At 48.6% G+C, this 12,638-nt stretch overlaps 1 protein-coding gene across 1 annotated transcript in view; it reads right to left on the reverse strand.

The window, feature by feature from the left end:
* NTAQ1 (N-terminal glutamine amidase 1) overlaps window positions 1–12,638 on the reverse strand; it is a 41,497-nt gene that overhangs the window by 11,449 nt on the left and 17,410 nt on the right. The gene's annotated exons all lie outside the window — the stretch shown is intronic.

A 12,638-nucleotide genomic window follows, 5' to 3' on the forward strand; every position in this document is an offset into this window, starting at 1 on the left:
GTTGAAAAGGTAAATGAAATGTCTCTCAGGCTGGAACAGGAGAAGTTATCGTGGTAAAACAGGATGACTTGCCTCATGAAAGCTATGCCAGCTATGAAAATAAGCACAAAATGCAGATGCTTTGTTTTTAATTTCATTTGCACTGTCAAGGAGGACGAGAGGAAATGGCCTCAAGTTGCACCAGGAGAGGTTTAGATTGGACATGAGGAAAAATTTCTTTACTGAAAGAGTGGTTAAACATTGGAACAGGCTGCCCAGGGAAGTGGTTGAGTCCCCATCCCTGGAAGTATTTAAAAGACGTGTAGATGAGGCGCTTAGGGACATGGTTTAGTGGTCATGGTGGTGTTGGGTTGACGGTTGGACTCGATGATCTTAGAGGTCTTTTCCAACCTTAATGGTTCTATGATTCTACAAGTACAGTATGTTTAAGTTATTTCATAAGTCTTTATGTAGTTATGCTGTGCCTCAGGAGTATAGTTAGAGGGTTGCACCCTCAGATGCAAGTCTCAGGAAACATGGGTCAGTCTACAATATCACCAGAGCCTTTTCAAGAAGGGGATACGCTGTTGTCAAGATACATTTCTTACTCAAACTTTGAAGAAAGTACTCAATTCGACTTATTTTAATTGACTAAATCCTTTAAGGGGAATAATTCATCTCTTTAAGAATGTGTTGGGTGGGTCAGTGAGGTCTGTCTATAATCTTTCCCGTTTTTACGGTATTGCCACTGACGCCTCCACCCTTTTAAGAGTGCTCAGGGATGGATGGTGAGGCAGCCTGAAGCATGGATGAGGTCCTGCCTTGATCAATGATAAGTCACCCTCTATAATTTCTTGAAGTGCCCTCACTGTCTGTCTTACAGCCTAATGAAGTAGAGTTTAGGCAAAAACTATTTTGAAAACTACTTGCACAACAAATATTAAGATTATGACTCAGCTTTGCCCCAACTTTCCCTAATCCTCAGTTCTGCTTCTCTGCTTTACAAGGGATGTGGGGTGAACCCCAATCAATCACGCAGGGGGTTGCTTTATTTGTGACAAAACCTGTGCTGCTCCTGTCATCAAAATTGCAGAAATGGGAGCGTGCTGTTTTCTAAAAGGCTCTATAAATAACTTGTGTGGGTTCAAAGGCTTTCCCTAAGCTGCAGACACCAGTTTACCCCTTGCCATACTTGATGCGTAGTATACTGTGCTTTTTAGTAGAAAACAAACAAACTAATGTCTTTTTAATATGTTTTCCTTGGATGGTTTTGGTCCAGCTCAGAACGGGCCTCGAGCATGGGAGGCAGCACCCACAGGTTTTGTGGCCAAGGTGGCAGGTCCAGCCTGGCCACCCCGGGGGTGCTGCTGCTTTCATGCGACTGCTGAAATCGGGTGGTGGGGCAGAAAAGACGCCCACTCCCAGCTTCACAGGATAAACAAACAAACAACCCTGCAGGGTTTGTGTTTATAGACGGAGAAACGCAGTCAGTGCAGGAAACACGAGTTCCTCCTCTTCACGGCACACCATGAATTTTGACTTATTTTAACAGAGCTTTTGAGCACTGAGTTAAAAATATATGCCTACAAGAATAAGCGTATTTGTGAAGTACATAAAAAATTATGTCTCTATGGGTAATCTTTGATGGGAACAGTATGTGTGACAAACTGTCAGCGATGGCCTAGAAGCTTCCTTGCTCCCTGCTTGCACACAGCGCCGGGCTAGGGTGGACTGCAGTTTTGTTTTCTCCTTGCTTTTCCTTCACAGCCAAAACTCACACTTTTGTGAGGGGTTTAGCTCATGTTATGGGCCAGAAATCTCTTTCTCTCCTTCCCCCCGCTCTGGTGCGGCAGCCCAGCCTGCGGGAAGAGTGTCAGAGGAGGCTACGCACCTGCGGGACAATTGCCAGGCTTAACCTAGGGCCAAAGTCCAGCCCAACCATGATCCAGCTTAAGCTGATGAGAGTCCCATTGAGTCTGGTCATGACTGAACAAGCATTTAAATGCTTTGGTAGGTTGGGACCCAAAGCACTGTGTCCTTGCCTTCCCAATGCGAGGTGCCTTTTCGTACCACAGCAATCACTTTTCTCCTTCGGGTTTGGGGCACCCTCCTCAGCTGGGCCTGGGGAACATTTTGTCCATGCGTCTCCCACCAGAGCCTGACCACAGTTTTCAACATGGGTTATCTGTTAAATTACTTTTTCACGGTCTTTTTATAGCTCTCCCGCTGAAGTGGAATTTATTCTTTCTTTTTTGGATATAGCTGGAGGTGTAAATCCAGACAAATATAACTCCTGAAGGGGGATCAACCTGCCCGTACCACGGCTCAGCAGTGCCTGTGTTGCTGCTGGTGTATATAAAGCAACCAGGCTCCTTTTTAAACCTCTGAAACTGAAGTAATTTTATTTGTTTTTTTCTTGCTTATAGATAATTAACTGGTTCTCCTTTAAAAGAGCTGGCTCCTGGCAGTAGGTAGAAACCTACAATCTTTCTGTTACCACACACTTTTATATTTAAAGCCTCTATTTTTAACCCAATGATGGGATTCAGGGTTAATGCTCGTTAGATCTGTGTCTAGACAGTTGTGAAAAACAGGAAATGAATTACATTATAGTACGAAAGGAGAATTTAACCTTTTCTCTTGTCGTGGTTTAACCCCAGCTGGCAACCAAGCACCACGCAGCCACCCACTCACTCCCCCCTGGTGGGATGGGGGAGACAATCAGAAGGGTAAAAGTGAGAAAACTCGTGGGTTGAGATAAAGACAGTTTGATAGGTGAAGCAAAAGCCATACACGCAAGCAAAGCAAAACAAGGAATTCATTCACTCCTTCCCATCAACAGGCAGGTGTTCAGCCATCTCCAGGAAAGCAGGGCTCCATCATGCATAACGGTTACTTGGGAAGACAAACTCCATCACTCCGAACATCCCCACCCCTTACTTCTTCTTCCCCCAGCTTTATATGCTGAGCATGATGTCATACTGTATGGGATATCCCTGTGATCAGTTGGGGTCAGCTGTCCCGGCTGTGTCCCCTCCCAGCTTCTTGTGCACCCCCAGCCTACTCGCTGGTGGGGTGGTGTGAGAAGCAGAAAAGGCCTTGACTCTGTGTAAGCACTGCTCAGCAGTAACGAAAACATCCCTGTGTCATCAACACTGTTTTCAGCACAAACCCAAGACATAGCCCCATACTAGCTACTATGGAGAAAATTAACTCTATCCCAGCCAAAAACCAGCACATTTTCCACCCCTTATTCCATACCATTTACGTCATGCTCAGGTCCCACACTATCCAATACTTCCTCATTAACCACCACCCCCCTTCCCATCCTTTGATATAATACACAGATTCCCTTAGTCTATGGACCACCTCTGTGAAATGTCTGTAAAATGTCCACTGAGTTCATTTAGTCCATGACTTTGGGCTCCATCTGTTACGGTGGCCACTCAGGACAGGAGAGGTGGTGTGTTGCGTGGAGTTACTGGGCACCAAAGCCAGCTTAGGTCAGGTCACTGCTGCACTTGCACTGCTTCTTGTAAGGCTTGTCCTCCATTGCTTCAGATGGTTCCTGCTATAGTAATTCCCATAACATGCAACTCAAATCCCAGGTTACAACAGTTTAAAGGTATTTCCATTACAATCTCCACCCCTGGTCCCTTTGGGTCAGGTTATAGGGTTTAGCATTGCAATGAACTCCTCCCCTTACCCCTGCCTGGCTTGGACTTATCCACAGACTGCAGTCCCTTAGGGGTGTGCCTGCTCCAAGTGGAGCCTTATCTATGAGCCACAGTCTCTCCAGGGGTATACCTGCTGCAGCATAGACTTACCCACAGCCACAGTTGCTTTGAGGTGCACCTGTTCCAGCGTGGCCTTCTCCATGGGCCACAATGCCTTCAGAGATATACCTGCTCCAGTGTGGCCTTACCCACAGCCACAGTCCCTTCAGAAGTAAACCTGCTCCAACGTGGCCTCACCCATGGCTGCAGTTTCCACAAGGTCTCGTGGGAATTATTTCACGGAAACTAATGAGCCAGACTCTGCCCTCAGCTACACCCAGCCAGTAATTCGTTTCCTCTGGTCTCTGTGGAAAACTTGCATTTTATTATTCCCTGCTTCTGAACATTCAGAAGAAAAAAAAAAGCCAAGTTAACCGGCTTCACACACATGCACATGCACGTGCGATAGCTGCAAGAGGGAAGCCACTATGCACCACCCATCCTCCGGCACATGGAGCCAGGCAGAGCAGGTGTTGCACCCAGGGGTGTAACAGCACCTTACACCCCTTCTCCTCAGGCTGCCTAAGGCCTCAAGGTCTTTTTTTAATATTCACAAAGGTATTTATTTTTTTTTTGAATTAGAGACTGCAAAAATGCAAAATTGCCTTGCTTGGCCCTTCAAGAAAGTGAGAGCCTGAAGGCTCGCTTACCGCAGGTGGCAGCACAGCAATACCGCTCTGTCTGCCGACATACAGGGTAAGACCTGAGTTCCAAAAGCCTGTTGCAATGAACGCAGAGCGTGAACTAAGCCTGAACTAGTGTGAATGGCTGGTCTCCTCAGAAAGAGCTGGAAAGCGGAGGCCTGGGTGCTCTTTACCCACTTATCCCCCCCCAGCCCCCTGCAAAATATAGGTACGTTGGGGATAAAAGGAAGACGGGAAAATGTGGGCCCTCTCCGGAATGAAATGGGAGACCTGGTTACCCAGGACACGGAGAAGGCGGAGGTACTCAATGACTTTTTTGCCTCGGTCTTCACCGGCAAGTCCTCGAGCCTCACCGCCCAAGCCGCAGAAGGCAAAGGCAGGGACTGGGAGAGTGAAGAGCCGCCCCCTGTGGGAGAACATCAGGTTCAAGACCACCTAAGGCACCTGAAGGTGCACAAGTCCATGGGACCCGATGAGATCCATCTGCAGATCCTGAAGGAACTGGCGGATGAAGTTGCTAAGCCACTACCCATCGTATTTGAGAAGTCGTGGCAGTCCGGTGAAGTTCCCACTGACTGGAAAAGGGGAAACATAACCCCCATTTTCAAAAAGGGAAAAAAGGAAGACCCGGGGAACTACAGGCCAGTCAGTCTCACCTCTGTGCCTGGGAAGATCATGGAGCAGATCCTCCTGGAAGCTATGCTAAGGCCCATGGAGGACAGGGAGGTGATTTGAGACAGCCAGCATGGCTTCAGCAAGGGCAAGTCCTGCCTGACTAACCTAGTGGCCTTCTACGAGGGAGTGACTACATCAGTAGACACGGGAAGGGCTACAGATGTCATCTGTCTGGACCTCTGTAAGGCCTTTGACACAGTTCCCCACAACCTCCTTCTCTCTAAACTGCAGAGGTAGGGATTTGATGGGTGGACTGTCCAGTGGGTGAGGAATTGGTTAGATGGTTGCATCCAGAGGGTACTCGTCAACGGCTCAATGTCCAGATGGAGGTTGGTGACGAGTGGCGTCCCGCAGGGGTCTGTATTGGGACCGGTACTGTTTAATATCTTCATCAATGACATAGACAGCGGGATCGAGTGCACCCTCAGCAAGTTTGCAGATGACACCAAGCTGAGTGGTGCGGTCGACACGCCAGAGGGACGGGATGCCATCCAGAGGGACCTGGACAAGCTCGAGAAGTGGGCCCGTGGGAACCTCATGAGGTTTAACAAGGCCAAGTGCAAGGTCCTGTACCTGGGTTGGGGCAACCCCCAGTATCACTACAGGCTGGGGGATGAAGGGCTTGAGAGCAGCCCTGCCGAGAAGGACTTGGGGGTACTGGTGGATGAAAAGCTGGACATGAGCCAGCAATGTGCGCTCGCAGCCCAGAAGGCCAAGCGTATCCTGGGCTGCATCAAAAGAAGCGTGGCCAGCAGGTCGAGGGAGGTGATTCTGCCCCTCTACTCTGCTCTGCTCTGGTGAGACCCCACCTGGAGTACTGCGTCCAGCTCTGGAGCCCTCAGCATAAGAAAAAGACAAGGACCTGTTGGAGCAGGTCCAGAAGAGGGCCACGAAAATGATCAGGAGATGGAACACCTCTCCTATGAAGAAAGGCTGAGAGAGTTGGGGTTGTTCAGCCTGGAGAAGAGAAGGCTTTGGGGAGACCTTATTGCAGCCTATCAGTACTTCAAGGGGGCTTCTAAAAAAGATGGCGGCAGACTTTTTAGCAGGGCCTGTTGCGACAGGACAAGGGGGAATGGCTTTCAACTAAAGGGGGGTAGATTTAGACTAGATATAAGGAAGAAATTTTTTACACTGAGGGTGGTGAAACACTGGCACAGGTTGCCCAGAGAGGTGGTGGATGCCCCATGCCTGGAAACATTCAAGGTCAGGTTGGAGGGGGCTCTGAGCAGCCTGATCTAGTTGAAGATGTCCCTGCCCATGGCAGGGGGGTTGGGGAAGAGACCTTTAGAGGTCCCTTCCAACCCAAACTATTCTATGATTCTATGATTCTATGAAAATGGCAGCTGTTTGGATGCAAAACACGCCACGATCAAAAGCGGTACTTCAAGCGTGTTCAATACTGCTTCTGAGCTCTTTCCTAAGACCCCTAACATACCCCAATGGTGTATTTTCAAGCCTTTCTCAACCCACCAGGGCTCCAGGATGAGCCAGCAGCTGGGAGCCCCAACAGAGGCTCCAGGCGAGTGTCCTGCCCCGCTGTAAAACCACCATCCTCCCACCGACGGCTGCATCTCCCTCTGCCCGTGTCCGCTTTTCCCCCAAGGGTACTGCGGGCCCTTGCATCCAATCCCGCTCGCATCTGCGGCCCTCCACCGGAGACAGCCCTCGCCGAGCTGGATGCTATCGCAAGGACCCTCTTTATCTTGTGCACAACTTGCCTCCCTTGTCTGCAACTCTTTGCTGGAGCCAAATGTTTATGCTTGCTGCACATGCTGTCAGCTGGCCAGAAACATTAATATCCCCATGGCAGAGCAACAAAGCCTTCCCAAGGACCCTCTGTGCTGCTCAGCCCGGGCTCTGACGCTCCTGCCCTCCTGGGACCCCCACTGGCTTCAGTGGCTGCTGGGAGTGCGGAGGAAAGGGACTAGGTCCTCCTCAGGACTGTTTATTTGCTTCATTTTATCATGATTGCTTTTAATTTTGAAGGTGCATGAATATGAAATGTACAAATCACTAGAATAATATTGTAGCTAATTTTATGGCATCTTTAGCACCATCCAAAAAGAAAAAAAACAGCCAACAAACTGACTCTCCCCGCAATGGAGCAGTCTAAATAAAGTTTTTTAAGCAATACAATATTTGCCTGTATAGTTGTCAGTTTCCACTGCCAGTTTGTCTTCCTAAAGGAACCAAGCTTTGACATGGCTTAGATCAGAAAAAAATAACATCTTCAAATGTTTGCAAGGGGGGGTGGGATGTGGCGGGGGGTGGTGATGAGAGTTAAAATCACTAGGAGCGCTGTAAAATGTTGGCCTCAGAGCCTCGGAAAGGAAAGGGCCTAAATTTATCCACATTTACTTGCCCGTGCCTGTGCCAGCAAGGGAGGGAGTGGAGCAGCAGCCCTCGGAGCCCTTACACCCGTCCAGGTAGCAGTAGCCAAGGTGTGGGTCCTCCTCAGGAAGAGCCAACTGCTAGCTGGAGCGGTGAGGATATCATTTAACACAGCTCATTGCTAATGCTGAGGTGAGCTTAGCAAGCAGGGGAGCTGATACCCACTGCAAAACATGCTGCTGTGAAAGAAGTCGTCTATACACATATGCATGGAGAGGCACACAGACACACGCGTGCAGACATACAGACACGCAATTAATAAAAGCTGTCTTTCAGAAGCCTGGCTCTGTAGTGTAAGGAAGGTCAATAATTTTCTTGTCTGCAGCAGCTTTGCTTGAAGGAGAGGCTTTAGGACATGGTTCATCCTGTGGTGGGGAAGGAATGTGTCTGCATTAATCACGAACCTCTTTTTTTTTTTTTCATGAATATATTCTGCCTGATGTAAGTATAGCCTGCTTGACAGTCTTAACGCAGCCAGAAATGGTGTTTGATTTACGAAGGAGGTGGAAATCCGAATAGAAAAGGATACAGATATTCCAAGGGTCCTCATTTTGGTCCCTCTCCATGAGCACACGTTACCTCTGAAGCCTCTTGGTGTTGGAAACTGATGGAGGAACCCCAAAGCTCCTGTTGATGGGCAGGGTGTTTTGCTGTAATACCCTCTAAGGTATCTCAGGAAGCCACTTTTACCTCCAGCCCATCCTCAGGTTATCATATGAACTGCATCAGCTGGGATCTTGCACCCCGCTTAATATTTAATCAACCTTTGCCCTCATTTTCTTAAGTTGGCAGTGAAACCCTAGCTAGCCTGCGTGCCACAGCACAGCGGTATTTTATTACAGAAAGCTCAAAACAAAGCTTCCACTTGCTAATCCAGCTGTGCTAATGGCCGTACTGCTGGAGGTCCATAGATCATTCTCCAAACGGCATTAAGCAGCAGCGAGAAGTAGTTATAATGTTATTTGGGAGCAGGCTCTACTGCACTATGCAGGCAGGGCAGAAGACCTCACTGCGGGATACAACGATGCCATCTCAGACAAGACCAAGTGACGATGAAGATGGTAACGCCTCTTTTGGACTCCACACGTGTGCTTTTGTCACGTATAGGGCCTCAGTTGTCCTCAAGGCTGGACAAGCTCCACGTGTGGCTTTTTGCTGTGGATTCCACTTGCTAAGCCAGGGCATTTGTTTATTGAATGAGCACAAATAATCCCCATTTCTGAGGATTTCTGTAAACCCAGCAAGCATCCCAAGTGGGGTGGTAACGGCCTGCCAGTTCCACCGCCTATGTTGCCCCTGCATGGAACTAGTGACAGGGACATGGTGGCCCCTGGCAAGGGCTGGGGACCTGCACCCGTGAGGCCAGGGCTGGGCTGAGCCGTTCCACAGCCACGGGTTTCCACAGCGGTTCAAAGCAGCGAGGCCACAGAGACCATCGGCAGAAAGGTTTCACTCGGGCTCTGCAGACATCAGGGAAGGTGACTGCTTCCCCCCTGCTCATGCAGCCTTTGGCAGCGGCTTGGAGGAGGCTGGGGCTTTGCCTCCATGCACAGATCCGACCTCCATGCATGGTGTGAGCTTGGAGAGGCTGGTGAGCAGCGGCTGCTGGGACTGTGTGTGGCTCTTCTCTGCTGGGAACCAGGTCCCTCACTTGGCCTTTCAGATATCAAAAATACCCAACCTGGGTTTTTTAATTTAATAATTATCAAATAAGCTAAATGAGAATGAGGATCAAGGAAACAATCTTCCCAGTAAAACACATCTGACAAATACGGCAGGTAGGGCACTGCAAATCCCTTCCAAGTCCCTTCTTCGCAACCTACTGCTGGGAACAAGGCAGGGGGAGCACCATGCCAGTGCCCCCCAGCCAGGAGAGAGGCTGGACCCCCGCAGCCATTCCCAGCACTGGTATTTTGCATCTCGGGACCGAGCTGGTCGGGCTCTGTTTGCTTTGTAGCAACTCCATGGAACGATGCATTTGGAAACTACTTCTAGCCAGACACATACCTTAGCATATTAAAAGGTATTTTTAGTAACTCTGGCAGAGCGGATCAAACTCTGGACTAAGACAACTCTATGGACTTTGCTGGCAGTGCCGCATATTCATACTGAGGTAGCAGCTGGTGGAAGCTACTTGACTAAATAGTGGCATTTACTTCATGCAAGACAAAAGCACAAGCGCAGATAAACACCAGTGGGATTCCTGACTTGCAGTGGGCTGTATTTTCTTCCTAGGAGTGTGACTTTCCCTGATAAAAGTTTGAATTGCCGAAGAAATAGCATCACAAAGCAAGGAAAAAAACCTCTGAACGTTGCCTCCTCGATTTGTGATGACTTTGGTTTTGCACTGGTATAAATATAACTGTGACCATTTCATACAGCGAAGTGCTCTGTGGTGAGTACAGTATAAATAGCTGAACTGATTACACTGGCTATAAACAGGGACTGGAAACCCTTGCTTCACCCCAGCAGTTAGAAACAGTGGAAGCGGAGGGAGCTTTACAGCTAAATGGTTAAAAGCCACAGCAGAACATTTTCTCGGGATGGCTCCAAGCGTGGAGCTGGTGCGCTGCCATTTCAGCAGCCAAGCTGAGACGGTGGGAAGCATGCCGCCACAATTGCATACTAAAAAGAAGGGAAGGCTGAGATAACTACCATCTTCTTACTGTGTAGGCCGTTTAAAAAAAAACAACACATAATGATTCCTGCCTTATTGCAGTGTTTGGGTTCCAGATATAGCCTCGCATGGGAAGGCCAGTATGACACTGAACCAGGCCAAATGTGCATTTCCTGCTTTTAAGTAATACAATGTCAGGAATCCAGCTCGTCGGAAACACCCTGTTCATCTCCTTCTGCACCAGCGCCAGACACTCAAAATGAGCTTCAGGTGAATAATGCCGCTTCACTCGGACTTTGTGAGTGACAGTTCACAGCTCAGGTCCTTTGAATGCTTATTTTTATCGCTATAAAACGAAGCTCGGTACGCCTCATGCCTAGGAAGTGGCTTAGCTCACTCAGAAACTCAGGGACTTGCCAGAGGCCTTAGATAACTAAGCAAGATTTGTTTTAGCTGCCCTCAGTATCCAAGGTATTTCCTACTGTAAGTATAAGGAAACATTGAGGATACTTAAGCAACCATATTTGTTTATCTTAGGCCAAACTGGAGAGATTTTCCAGAACCACTAATGCAGCTGCACTTAACATGTTGAAAGGCTGCATTTGTATGGAGTGCTTCGCTTCTGACTCCATGATCACAAACAAAAACCTTCACTGACAGCCGAGCTCCACAGGGAAGGGTGCACGCAGCTGCTGAGCAAACCTGAGCAGATGTCTCCAGACCTCACTCTGGGTATGCTTCATTAACCTTGGCCTCAACCAGGCCAACTCCTGCATAAGGAGGAAGCCAGAAGGGAGAAGAAAATCACCAGCATTCCCTCCCTCAAATTTCTGAGTAGGTAATTACCTGAAGAGACACAGACGTCCAGACAGGTTTCACCTCGAGAGGAGATGAGATTCTCCGAGCCTGCAAATCCAAAGTGTCATAGGAGGGCAACCCCAGCAAACCTGGAGCCATCTGCTCAGCCGGGTGATGCGTGAAGTGATGCTCTGCAGGTCCTCCCCTCCGGCAGCGTGGCTCGTGCCAGTCGTGGGGGACAGCCACCACCTGGGTCATGGACAGTGTCTCGGTAACAGCACCCGGTGGGAGGTAACTGTGACTACTGCAGGGACGCGGTGGGATTTTCATACCTCCTTCCTATTCCCTGGTACAGCTTTCTCAGGTCATTCAGTCTACAACCTGCATTAGCTGAAAAGGCGGGGGAAAAAACCTACGAAAAATGAGAAAATTTGGACCAAAGTCATTCTAACAAAAGAAAAGTGGACCCCAGAGATGGCCATTTTACAGCAGATGTTTGGAGAACAACAGTGCTGCAGAGCACGCACAAGGCTCTTGCTGGACAACGAGGGGTGAGGAGAGGAGGCCACGCAGGTCAAAATGTCCCGACTGGGGCTCTCATCCTGGAATCTGATTCACACAAATGCACCCCGGTGCCTCCCTGCTTCCTTAATAGCGCAGATCAGATTGCAGCATCCCTGGTACCTAAATTTAGCCTCTGAAGTCCATAAATTGATAGCAAAGCAATTAGTCTGATATTCTAACTTGTCACACACCCATTTCAGTAGGGATTGTGAATGCTGAACAGATACCCAAAAATTGGTAGGTGGTTTGATGATGCTGGCGTATAGCCCTTGATGCACAGGAAGGACTGGCACTGACATTAGGGCAATACGTAACCCGTTAGCCACAACCTTGCAAGATACAGATCACCTCTGCACTGCTGTCAGAATTATTTTTTTTTAACTGTAACAGCTACTGGCAGGGCCGAGTGTGCAGGAGAGCACCTCTGGCTAAGCGTCCCAACCCACACGTCCACCGAATGCTGACTGCTCTCTCTGCTGGCCAACTGAGAAATGGTATTTTCTCAAGACAGACCTGGTCATGTATTAGTTTGCAAAAATGTGCTGACCAAGCAAATGTGTGCCAGAAAAAACAGCATTTTTCTTCTAAAGTCTCAAACAGGCGAATAGAAGAGGTTAGTTATCAAATAAACTATATTATTAATGAAAAAGCAGCAGCGAAGAAGAGAAAAAGGCAGGAGAGACATGGGTGTCCGATCTCATGCTGTAGCTTACTGCATCAATAGCCTGATGGAGGCAAGAGGAACTACCCGTGGGGTAGGATGTCCCCCCATTATGAGTATAAGGCTATCAGGGTCTTGCCCTATGAGGTCTAGAAGTAAAAGTGTTGGAGAATTTGTGTTGGATGGTTGAGTCACCATCCCTGGAAGTATTTAAAAGACGTGTAGATGCGGCGCTTAGGGACATGGTTTAGTGGGCATGGTGGTGTTGGGTTGACGGTTGGACTCGATGACCTTAGAGGTCTTTTCCAACCTTAATGATTCTATGATTCTATGATTCTATGAATTTCCAGTGACAGAATACAGAAGCTGGGAGACCGTGGGATTGCGAGTAACTGACCTGAGGGCAGGGGGGTTTCTCCTCGCTTTGTTCAATGCCTGACTCACTGGTGAGTCCAAAAAGCCACCACTTAGGGACTCTCAGCACATAAATACTGTAATAACTGGACAACAGAAAGACCTCACTCTGGGAA

The sequence above is a fragment of the Aptenodytes patagonicus genome, chromosome 2 (genome assembly GCF_965638725.1).
Source record: "Aptenodytes patagonicus chromosome 2, bAptPat1.pri.cur, whole genome shotgun sequence".
NCBI lineage: Eukaryota > Metazoa > Chordata > Aves > Sphenisciformes > Spheniscidae > Aptenodytes > Aptenodytes patagonicus.